The sequence below is a fragment of the Hesperophylax consimilis genome, chromosome 25 (genome assembly GCF_061612785.1).
Source record: "Hesperophylax consimilis isolate HC1 chromosome 25, BYU_Hcon_1.0, whole genome shotgun sequence".
In the NCBI taxonomy this organism is placed as follows: domain Eukaryota; kingdom Metazoa; phylum Arthropoda; class Insecta; order Trichoptera; family Limnephilidae; genus Hesperophylax; species Hesperophylax consimilis.
In genome coordinates, this window is record NC_142860.1 from 4,854,877 (window position 1) to 4,867,367 (window position 12,491).

A 12,491-nucleotide genomic window follows, 5' to 3' on the forward strand; every position below is an offset into this window, starting at 1 on the left:
TTGATACACCAAACATTTTATCCCAAATTAACATCAATATACCATCAAGAAAATCAACTAGGAGGATGAAAGACATTTTCTATATTAAAGCCTACCACACAAATACAGGATATTTTCCCCTCTACCGCGAACATTAAGAAATTATAACATTATACATGGCTCTTATAATGAAATAGACATTTTTAATGACCAATTTAAACACTTAAAAAAAACGTATTACCTCTAATCATATTAAGCTGATATTGTGATGAAGCTCTTTATTTAAAGAGAAGCAACATTGTACCTACCTAATCAGTGTCTCACCAGTACAGGTGTGACAATAACAAATCGTTTATGAACATATTTGTATTTAACTTTTACCCATTCTTATTTGTCATTTACTTCTGCACATTTAGCTTATTCATTTTGTTACTATTTTTGTTATTATCATTTTGTTATTATTATGTATTTAAACATCCATGTATGTAAATTTTTTGGCACCATGCCTGTTTTATGTACTTAAATAAAAATAAATATATATTTAAAACTAAAGTAAAAATATGTCTTATGGAACAGAGTGGTAATCGGTTTGCAAGCATTGTGAAGAAAACATTATTTATTATACTTTATATTTACAACATACATAAAAATTGCTACAGAAAGTAATAAAAAACAATAATATATAAAAAGAGTTTGGCATAAATAATAATGGATTGATTGAGCGGAGTCTTGTTTTAACTCGACTCCATTTCGTCTTTTCGTCTTCTGTGAAATTGTTTGTACGTTCCGTTTCCGCTTTAAATAATTAAGTTAAGAGTTTTTGGAAATATTCGTGTTTATTTAGACTTTCTTATTCGCATTTTTCAATATTATGGTAGGTACCTGCCTGCCAGAAGAAAGTTTGAAAAATTAATTGTCGTTGAGATAGTGATGTTTCTTTGGAAAAATTGTAATAAAATGTAACTAATTCCTTATTTGGAATAAAAAATGTAAGGTATTTAAGTACCTACCTACTTATAAATCTTATGATTCTAGAGGAAATTTTGGTTTTGATTTATTGACCTTTTGTGTTCTAGCACAATTAAGAATATTTTCAAAAAAATATTTCTCTTGTAATAGCTATTCTGGAAATAAACTACAGGGTTTTCCAATAAAAGGTGTTATTTTTATATTCATTCGTAAAAGATCAATGGTTTCGTTGATTGTGTGGCACGTAGCGCCGTCTCGTTGAAAGTAAACGTTGTCCAGATCAATACCATCCAATTCCGGCCATAAAAAATCATTAATCATCTCTCGATAGCGATACATTCACCGTAACTGTTGCTCCAGCCTCATTTTAGAAAAAGTAAGGTTTAATGACTCCGCCGGATCATAAACCGCACCAAACAGTCACACGTTGAGGATAGAGAGGCTTTTCAACAATAACTCTTAGGTTTTCCGAGCCCCAGATGCGACAATTTTGCTTGTTGACGAAGCCACCGAGGTGGAAATGTGCCTCATCACTCAATATGATTTGCATTTGATTCACTCAAGTGAATTTTAATAATTTCAATGCGTTGTTGAAGCGTGTATCGTTCCATTTTTATTAATCCACTTGTCAAATGTTAAAAAATGAAAGCTTCAAAAGTAACATCTACCGAAATAGCGGGCTATTCAAAATAACACCTCTTATTGGAAAACCCTATATTTGTGTATAAAGCCTTAGACCCATTACGCTTTATTATGCGCGCATAACTTGGGCGTGGCATATACGTATTATGTGCTGGGATGACACACTACGCTATAATCTTCCTCAGGAGAGGGGGTTAGACCAATTGGGGGACTGCCGCGGAATATCATTTCTTTGTATGGGATCTGTCACTTTGAAAGATGACAGCCGCATAATATGCGACAGGTCGCATAATGTTCAAATTACGCCTGGCTAGGAGATCAGAGCGAATATAACGATCAAAACATCATTTCTTTAGGTATGACAGGTCTGTATGGGATTGTATGGCAAGCAATATTCAGTTTTATAAAACGATTTGAACGTGTAGCGTAATCTGCCATCAACAAAGTGATGGAACACCCCTCTTGAGGGAGGGGAGGTTTTGTTTTAAATATACACGTTTACAAACTAGGTCGAGTGAGGTATCGTTTATCATGTTTTCATTCGTGATGAGACGAATGAGCAGGGCCGGCCCTAGGGCACCGACTTTTTAAGGCGCCAAGGCGCTGATAATACCTAAAGTTTAACAGTGATTATTTTTCATGAAAACGGCGCTACACAAAAATTCAAATCATCCGAATATTATTGATCACCTACCTAGGCGTCTATTGGTTTTTACAAGGGGCACCAGGCCGCACGTTTGGTTCAGGGCCGGCCTACGAACGAGACCACTCCCAAGTCGATAGAATCAATACTTGTCGTGAAATAAGACGTTTTTAGTAAATAAACTTAAAAATTGCAATTTTTTACTATTTTACCTGTCCTAGGTAGTTTAAAAGCAAAGTAACACACCAAACATTCAACTCTCCGAGCGAATGTGTTAAATGGTGTGCACTTCTCATAAATGACAAGTTTAAGTAATAGTATTTAAGGCGATGCACTACGTCGTGTAATATTTTAAATTTAGCCGCTATCAATAACAACCCGTACGTAAATAGCGATAAGGTTTAAATGCCCGCTTAACACCATCCGCCTGTTTTTTTTTATTTTTATTAGGTACAATATTTTTTACAATTCAGATTTTCCAGTAATGTAGGCCTCACTGGGTGGCTTGCCCGTGCTGAGGCCTTCATTTTATAATATGAAATATAAACTACATAATAAATTTAGTGAGAAAAATTATACATTTAAAATTAAAAATACATAATAATATATTTAAAATTTAAAAAAATAGTACATTGAAATAATCTTGTGTGTTTGTGAGTGATGTGTGTTTATATTGGTTTTGTGTGTTACGTGAAGATTTTATTTGTATTTTATGCTATGTAATTTTGGTAATATTGTCTTTTTTGTTCTTTAATCCATTTTGTAATTTTGTGTGTGAATTTATTTTTATTTTCCTCAATTTTAATTTTGAAGTTTTAAACTGTTGAAAGCTTTTATTGCATGGTATTGGTAGTGTCTTTGTCCAAAGCTTGAATTTACTGTCGGAGTTTTTATGTTTTCTTTGTACGCTATTTTATTTATTTTTCTTTGTTTTGATTTATGCATGAAAAAAAACATGGCCAAAAAGTGCCTTTTATTTTATTTTGTGGATGTTCAGGCGTAAATATTTCATTTTTTTTTTCGATCATTTTATAAATTACTTAATTTGCCACATTATCCAATAAAATCATAACCGATAATGGGTTCGTAAGTAGGAGATTTTGAACTTTAAAGCAGTTTTCATAGGCCTTTACACCATTTTTTTTCTGGGCTAATAAAAAGACTTATCTAAAAAATACTCGATTATTTCAAAGGCCAAGATTTATTCTACTCGCAGTATTTAATTAAAGCATCTGAAACATTTCTAGGCGACCAAATTATCAAACCAAAAACACATGATTTTGCATTACTACGTATGGCATCGCCTTAATTCTTGACTAGTAATTCGAATGTCGCGGGTATAAATCCCATCATCAAATAAAATCATGGCACATTATAGAGTGTAAAATACACTCAGTATCGATCTGATGTAAGACCATCATTCAGAATTGAAAAATTGATCTAATTGGCTTTAATCGTGTTTGGTGACCAAATCTGAATCCTACATTCCTCTTCTCCACATCCTTCTCCCCGATTGGGATGCCATAGTCTCACTGGCTCCAGACGGTTGTGGGCAAGTGGGACTAGTGTGCGGTATTCACTTAATAAAGAAACATGCAAATTTGATTTTTTTCCTGTTTGAATTGTGATAGTTTAAAAAAAGTAACACATTAAAACATTCAACTTTTAATATTAAACTTTTATAATATAAACACTGAAAAAAAACAAAAAAATAAACGCGTAGTAGCTATAATAGCTAGCTTGACACGTCGGTGAAATCGCCCCCCGCCAATCTTTTTTCTAACTCAATCGTCCAGTTCGTCTCGCTCGCCCAACAAACTTTCAGTCGCGGATTGACTCTCGCTGGACGAGCTCGTTCTGTGTTTTGATGTTTGATTTAGTCGTGTACTATTCGTGACCGCAAATAAGAGTTACCTACGTTAATTGATTAGTATTTGTAGTATATTGTAGTTGTCGGTGGTCAATTACTAATTCAGATCGTTCCTCCGGCCGCGAGGAAGTACATGCACGACGAACTCTATGGGCAGGAAGGAATTATTTATCTCGGTAAGCCGAATGTTATTATTTATTATTGTATAATATTACCTTTCTGCGTTATCCAATATAATATACAAACTAATAGCAATAAGTCATTAATGAATTGCTTATTAAAGCACTGTTACATTGTATATAGGTACATCGATTTAAAATTCACAAAGTTGTCACGTATTTATAATATTTTTCTTTGTTTTGAATCAGAAATCCAAGAAAAAGTCGCTTTTGTGAACTTATATCAAAATTTGTATATATTTTCAGTTTTTCGTTAATTTACAGAAAAGGCGGGACAATTTTATTTTAATAACGCTTTATATTTCAGTAATCGAAAATGTAAAACATTCATTTTAATCGTTATTTCGTTAAAATTAAAGTCAACTGTTCATTTGGTTGCCATTATTATTGATGTGATTAAGGTTACTTGTATTTTCTTATTTAATTTAATTTATTTATTTAATTGTTTACATTTAATCAGTTTGTTCATAAGTATTATGTAGTAAAATAAAACCAATTATGGATTTCCTTCTTGTGACTTTAACTGAGACACCATAATATGGAATAACTTATTTAAATTTGTGAGAAAGGAATATGAATTAAAAAATTTATACAAAACAAAAGATTATATAAAACGAAAAATTTACAAAACAATACATTTATAGCCATGGACAGAGGTCGTAGGTATACATTAAATCAATATAGAGATCTAAACAATAGAGACAAAAACATTATTCACAAACCATCAGAAAAATATTCTTTTATGGACCTCTTGTATTTGGTAAGTTCGCAACTGAAAATATCAATCTTGGATAATACGCTAATCCAAAATATAAACCAAAAAACGTTATTAGAAAAGAAGGTTCTTATGTTCTTAATTTGGGTTTATTGAAAAATAAATAAATAAAAAAACCTAGCCTAAACAAACTTTGGTAAAGTTGCCAAAAACTATTCGATCTTGGCACACTCACACTGAGGGAAAATATGAAGGTTTTTAGGTTTTTACAATTTTTTTTTACTATCGGCAACTCAATCAAACTTGCCTAATGCAGGTCGGGTAGGGCCGATATTTATTTTGTACATTAACTGCTGTAATGTCATCCGATTTCAGAAAATTGCCGACAAGTCCGCGTGTGTGTTTGTGATTGCCACCAAAATTTGATAGAATGCATTGTTTTCGATAACGAGTCTATCTGTCGAGTTTCAGCTTGATCTAATGGCGGGAAGTGGGTTAGTTTTCGCTTCCAAGATTTGCGTCACACATTCCCGAAAACGAAATTCATACAATATATTTAAAAATGCAACTATAAATCATCTTCTACCGTCATCCCAGACATAAATAATTGTTTCTTGTAGTAATTATGTTGAAACCAAGTACTATTTTTTTTGCAACTTTATCAAACTATTCTTATGTAATTATGTCAAACATGGCTTGAAGAAAATACGTCAAATTATCCGTTTTTTCAACGAAATAGCACTTAAAATACATTATTTTCTATTTTTGGTCGCTAAAATAGTCGTTTCTCTTTTTTATCTAACCGATAAAGAGTTTTAAAAATAAAATGTGCCTATTTAACCGTGTCCCACGTTTCTGTATATTTACTAAAAATATATTTGTGTACGTAAAAGTCATTTACTTTGCTTGCCAATATTTGTTACAATAAATACATAAAAACTTTAATATTCTCTTGATGAAGGAAAGGTATTTCAGAAACCAGTGGAGATAAAATAACATTTTTAACCCATCCAGCGTTTTAGGGTCATTTATGACCGGACGTCCATATTTAAAAAAAGTATTTTTATTTATTTTTTCTATAATGCGGAAAAACGTAATTTTTAACGTTAGAAAGAGAAATAATCATTCTTTCCAGTTTGTCTACTAGATGCCATTAATAAAATCCCAAAAATAGCCAAAATGATAATTCATATTTCACGAACAGAACTACTGCAAACGGCATTTCGTGCCATTTGCGGCTGTTTCGTTTCTTTCTCATAAGTTGGGGTTCAGCTCGGCAGTTCAGCTCGCGTATGTATCTGGGACCTTATGAATAACTCGAACTGAATTATTATTAAAAACCGCAACTAACTAACAACAAATAAACAATAATGTACAATGTTCTGCAACGTTGTTGTAACTAAATATAGTCAAATAAATATGTAAATAAAATGAACTGCCTGGGGCAACTGAGGAAACTTGGGTCAGTAATAATAGTCAATACGGTGAACCAACAGCTTGATTAGCACTTACCTACTTTCAACCAAAACCTGAAAATAAATGCATACATTTTAGCTATTGTATTATATTATATCATGTATCTATACTATCATATATTTCAATCAATACTAATCTAACCTAGTCTACCTATAAGTTTTGCATGTACTTGTATCTCAAACTTTTTACATCCATCTAGAGTTTCTTTTAATTGTATATTTTCTGATGTCACTGTTTATAATTTACTGTATATGGTATATTTTATATCGTTGATATTAAAATAAATAAAGAAATTATTATTATCGTGAAAATAATTCATATTCTACGAGAAATAATGTATTTGTCTTCATTTTTATTATAACTCAACCTAATAACCTAGCCTATTTTTTCATGATCTTATTGGATATCAGTGACACGCTCTCCTGTCACTATCAATTCATTTGATAGAAAATATTGTACTTTTATTATGTTTTATTTTATTTTAATAGTGAATATTATTATTTTTATGTGATTGTGATTACTAGTCCTATCTGCCCGGAACCAGTGGTTCTATCGCACCTCCTAATTGGGGAATCTCATGACGGAAGTGGGGCAAGGGAAGTAGTTGAGGTCCAGTTAGGTTATCAAATCTGTCTTCTGAGATGTGTCTGCTAAGATACTATATTGAATAGCCAGGTAATAATAAATAATAATAATAATTGGATGACTTGTGTAGCGCCGTTTTTGTGCAAAATCACCCTAAGGGCGCTGTATAAATTTATAATACATTTCTACAGTGATCTATGTTATAACTAACTATTTATGGAGATAACATACAGTTCAATACTTATACCTGATAGGTCACTTGAGATTAACACTTAATTAACATTATCTAATTGTTTATTAGTGAAATGTAGATTCAGGATTTAGGACATAATTAGAAAATTAAATATAACTGGACTTCTCTCTCTTAGGAATGGTATATTTAATTTAAGGCTACGACAGCTTAAAAATGTAAGTTTTTAGTTTAGACCTGAATTCTGTTGGATTTGTTATGGATCATAGTACCGGAGGAAGTTTATTCCAAGCCTTCGGCCCAGATACTCCGAAAGCACGATCACCAAACTTAGTATTTGGCTTGCGCTTAGGTTCTATCAGTCTGCCTACAGCTGATGATGTTGCTGATCTAAGAGTTGACTGCCTCAGACCAGTGTTTTCCGGGACGCATAGTTCAGAGATGTAGGGTGGGGCCATTTCATTGATGGATTTAAACACCATCCAGCACAGTTTGTACTGGATTCTTTCAGGGCACTTGAGCCAGTGAAGGTTACGAAGGTATTCTGAAATGTGCGAATATTTTAAACCCCGTTTATGAGCCGTGCTGCTGCATTAAACGCTGATTGAAGTTTGTCAATTTGATATTTTGGAAGGCTGGCATAAATGCCGTTGCAGTAATCGAGACGTGAGACTACGTACAAGATGATAAGTAGTTCTTCCCAACCTTACTCTTCTCAATCTCCTTCCCCTGTCTTTAGGAATATTTTTTAAATTTTTTATGTGAGTACAAGAGTCCCAACTTCTCCCAACCGTCTGGAGCAAGTGAGACTAAGGCATCCCCAATCCCATTTATTTAAGTATGCCTTAGATGAATTTATTTAAATCTGTGCCCCAATAGGGGAATGTTGTGATACTGAATCTAGCGGGGAGAGGAAGGAGATGGGAAGAGGAAGAGTCTAACATCATATGACTGACATCACCAACTGGGGTATATTGTGAGGCTGAAAGTATTGGGGAAAGAATGGAACTGGGAAAGTGGAAGATGTGGAAGTACCTAGCTATTACCTAGCCTAGAAACACAGATAAAGCCATTACATTCCAATTCTGAATGGTAGTCTTTCACAAGGATAATACTGAAAGTATCTATCCCTCTGAAACGAGCCGAAAATATACTATATTTATTTTAATGAAATTTACTTGCTCACGTCTGGATTTAAACCCGCGACCTCCGGATTTATAATTAAATATCTTAATCACTCAACTATGGAGGACGTGTCTAGTGCAATACAGGCATTGAAAAAACTATAAATTATTATGTGACGTTTAAAAGCACAGCTTTCAAAATGTTGCATAGATGATGCTACCTAACTGCGCAAAGAGTTGCCCCTATTTAGAGCAAAAGGCTGCCTTAGTACCTACCTACTCTGTAACCGGTTAATTATTATTTTATTACAGGTTTAAATCAAACGTTAGTTGACATAAAACTATAAAGAGGAAACGCGTGCGGCATTTTGCCCCTATTTCCCCTCTGGATTTTGACACGAGTGTAATTATTATTTTTTATACATATAATACAAATACTTTCACTGGCATATTCAACGTTTTGATTTTTTTGATAAGTTACTTTTTATTAGAACCCTTAAAAAATGATTTAATTTGCCAAATTTGAACGTTATCAACAGATGTTTGCAAACAAATTTGACAATGTACAGGGTTTTCCAATAAGAGGTGTTATTTTGATATTCAATCGTAAAAGATCAATGGTTTCGTTGATTGTGTGGCACGTAGCGCCGTCTTGTTGAAAATAAACGTTGTCCAGATCAATACCATCCAATTTCGGTCATAAAAAATATTAATCATCTCTCGATAGCGCAATCCATTCTCCGTAACTGTTGCTCCAGCCTGATTTTCGAAAAAGTAAGGTCCAATGACTCCACCGGACCATAAACCGCACCAAACAGTCACACGTTAAGGATAGAGAGGCTTTTCAACAATAACTCTTGGGTTTTCCGAGCCCCAGATTCGACAATTTTGCTTGTTGACGAAGCCACCGAGGTGGAAATGGGCCTCTTCACTCAAGATGATTTGCATTTGATTCACTCAAGTGAATTTAAATAATTTCTATGCGTTGTTGAAGTGTGTATCGTTCCATTTTTATTAATGGCGTAATTTTTACTTGTCAAATGTCAAAAAATGACAGCTTCAAAATTAACATCTACCGAAATAGCGGGCTATTCAAAATAACACCTCTTATTGGAAAACCCTGTATTTTTAAAAAAGCAAAACACACTTATTTAGAATATTTTCTTTGGGGAAAATAATCTTAAAAATCGGTTTAGTTTTGTATGATTAATATTATTTATAATTAACCCACTTCCCGACGTCCGATCCAGCTGAAACTCAGCAAATAATCTCGTTACCCATGACAATGAAAATAACTTTTCGTAGCAATCACGTACAAACACGCAGATGTAAACTCATTTCTCTGAAATCAGATGCAGTGTTTTTTCAATCTGTAGGTCGCCGGCAATAGGAAAAAGGCGAGGTTCTAACTACAATAAAAACACTATGTCAGTGAGAAGGATGGGCTTGTTTATTATTCAAAAATATTACAAATCGTTGTGCTATTTTTAATGGGTTAATAATCAAATCATTTTCTAAGTTAAGTCTGTTTCTACTTTTAGTTTTAATATCCACCATTGAAGAGAATGTCAGTTCACATAAGTATGAGCTGTGAAGTGACAGTATATTGTACGGAATAAATGTCGCTCCTACCCGATCGGCATTTGACGCGGTAGGTAGAGTTGTCGACTAAATTTTATATTCAAATATATATGTCAAAAAAATTATTATTTTTTAAAATTCATTTTAAAATAGATATATTATTGTAGCAAAAAAACTTTGTTTTTTACGATTTGATTTTTTCTTTCAGTGATTTTAAACATATCTGCTACTTTTGCATTTTGGTTACCTTTAGCTATGCGTGGTATAAGGGAGTTTGTTAACGAATTGGTATTGACATTATTGATGCAGAGAAATATATTTTTAGTTCGCGTGACTCTATAAGGAACACGAAGTGAAATCAATTGCAATAATGCATAATACTATTCCAAAAAAGTTTTCTCTAGAGATTTTTCACAATTAAAAGGAATACTCAGTTTTACAAGATTTTTAATTTCATTAAAAAATCAAATAATTAAGGAGAGTTATCAACACTTTCCGCCATCGAAGTTAAATTATTTAAGAAAAAAAAGCTGATTAAAATTTGACAGCTAAAAGAGTACCTATTTCGAAGCGCAATACCTCACGATGGAAATAACGTTTAAACTGTCTGAAAACAGATGCATCGATCTAGAAATTTCATGCTGATAAATCTGTGCAAATTTCATGACGCCAGACCTCACGGTTTGAAAGTTTTTGCTACTTCATACAATCAATGGTTATCATTATTGCCTCTAAATTTCTAATAAATCAATCAATATCTGTTAGCGTTTTTGTGACAACTTTAAACTAAAGCAGAACGATTCTTATTAAATATTAGATGTTATATAATTACTGTGCATAATTATTCCCATCACTGATTCATTCAATTGCCACATAATACCATCTACTTATCGACAATAGCAAATGCAACAAAACATCATTCAGGAAAAGCAAATTACAATTTCCTAAGAAATAGGAGTCGTGCCACCTCGTACCATTGCAAAAAATACAAAACGACAAGTTTTGTGATTGCTCACAAACTGAAGACATAAGAACACAATATACAAAAATCTGTTTATATTAGGTTCTATATCGTAACATAAACATTTCGACATATTTATATCAAGACTAGCTGACGTTTACCCGGCATTGCTCGGGGACTTGTGAATGGTTTGGGGTAATGTTTTGAGATTATGAATTCTAGTGTACCCGTCAACTGGGTGCATTTTTGTTTCTCTTGATCGTGCCATGTCTTCCTTCAACCATTCTTCAAACATTTATTTCCGTATGTTATTGTTACAGCTGTTTCGGCTTTCAAGGCCATTTTCGTGGTTATAACCACGTTTAGACGACTTATTTATATGATTCTATTTTACCCCCTACCAATTAAAAATGATTTATTACCGGTTTAACCGATTTACTTATGACATAATTGTGACAATAGATTTCATGTATTCAGGTATTTAAAAAAAAATTATTTCCAAGTCATACATTGTCCTTACACCTCTTTCTTCTTTCATCACGTACACCTCATTTTATCGCTAATATTTTTTCATTCGTGTCTTTTTACCTTTCGCTTCGTGTAACATCATGAAATTCATATTTTTATTGTTAAAAAACTATATTATATCGATTATAACTCGACTTCATATCTTATTCCAGTGCAGAAATAAGTGTTAAGTCTTCCTCGGGTGTCCCCGATATCTTCTACAATTCAAACCTTCTAAACACTCCTGGCACTAATAGAACTAACTTTGGAAATTTCAGCAAAATCGGTTCAGTAGTTTTGGAGTATATGGGGCACAGAGAAACATTCATTTTTATAAACATACTAGCTGACGTATACCCGGCGTTGCTAGGGGTTATCCTGAGGAGATAGACATATACCATGGCGGACTTTTCTGTAGGCCTTTTTAAGACATACAATTCGTAATACATTATTTTGATGTATCTCATAATTTTTTAGCCAGCGTTAACAATGTAGTGCCCGAAAACATATTTTTACGTCGTGATTATAAAACATCGACTTTTCTCTACTTTCTATAAATATAATATGCATGTATTATATATAAACCTTTCGGAAGAAATTATCTAAATTATAGTGAAAACAGTATCAATATCCGTTGCGTAGTTTAAAAGAACTAAGCGCACAAACAGACAGACGCGGAATGCTACTTTTATTTTTATTTTATATTATTTAAATATTTATATAGATATCAACAACTTAGGCTTGCAGTCTTAGCACAACCACAGTTAGGTTAGGTATACTGAAAAATTGCTAGATAATCGAAATCATTATCAGCGAATCACTCCAAGGCGTTATCTGGCCTTCCCAACATTTTTTTTCCACCAGCATCAGTTTCATGTACTTAGGCCTTCCCATCCTGCTTCAGTTTTCTTCCTCTTGGTTAGTCCACCCAGTCTTCGGTCTGTCCCAACCATAAATAATAGAAACGAGGAAGATGGATCACATAACATTATTGGTATGAAACCATGCGCATACCCTGAAATATAAATCCATTATTTGGGTCCCTTTCGAACAAAACCATATCCTAGAAA

The 12,491-nt window shown here is 33.0% G+C and overlaps 1 protein-coding gene across 2 annotated transcripts in view; it reads left to right on the plus strand.

The window, feature by feature from the left end:
• The first annotated feature begins 4,063 nt into the window (after nucleotides 1-4,063).
• LOC149411458 (aminopeptidase N-like) overlaps nucleotides 4,064-12,491 on the plus strand; it is a 65,296-nt gene continuing 56,868 nt past the window's right edge. For both annotated transcript variants that reach the window (XM_089646959.1, XM_089646960.1), the window contains exon 1: nucleotides 4,064-4,279. The gene's annotated coding sequence lies outside the window, so the exon portion shown is untranslated. The remainder of the gene's footprint in view (nucleotides 4,280-12,491) is intronic.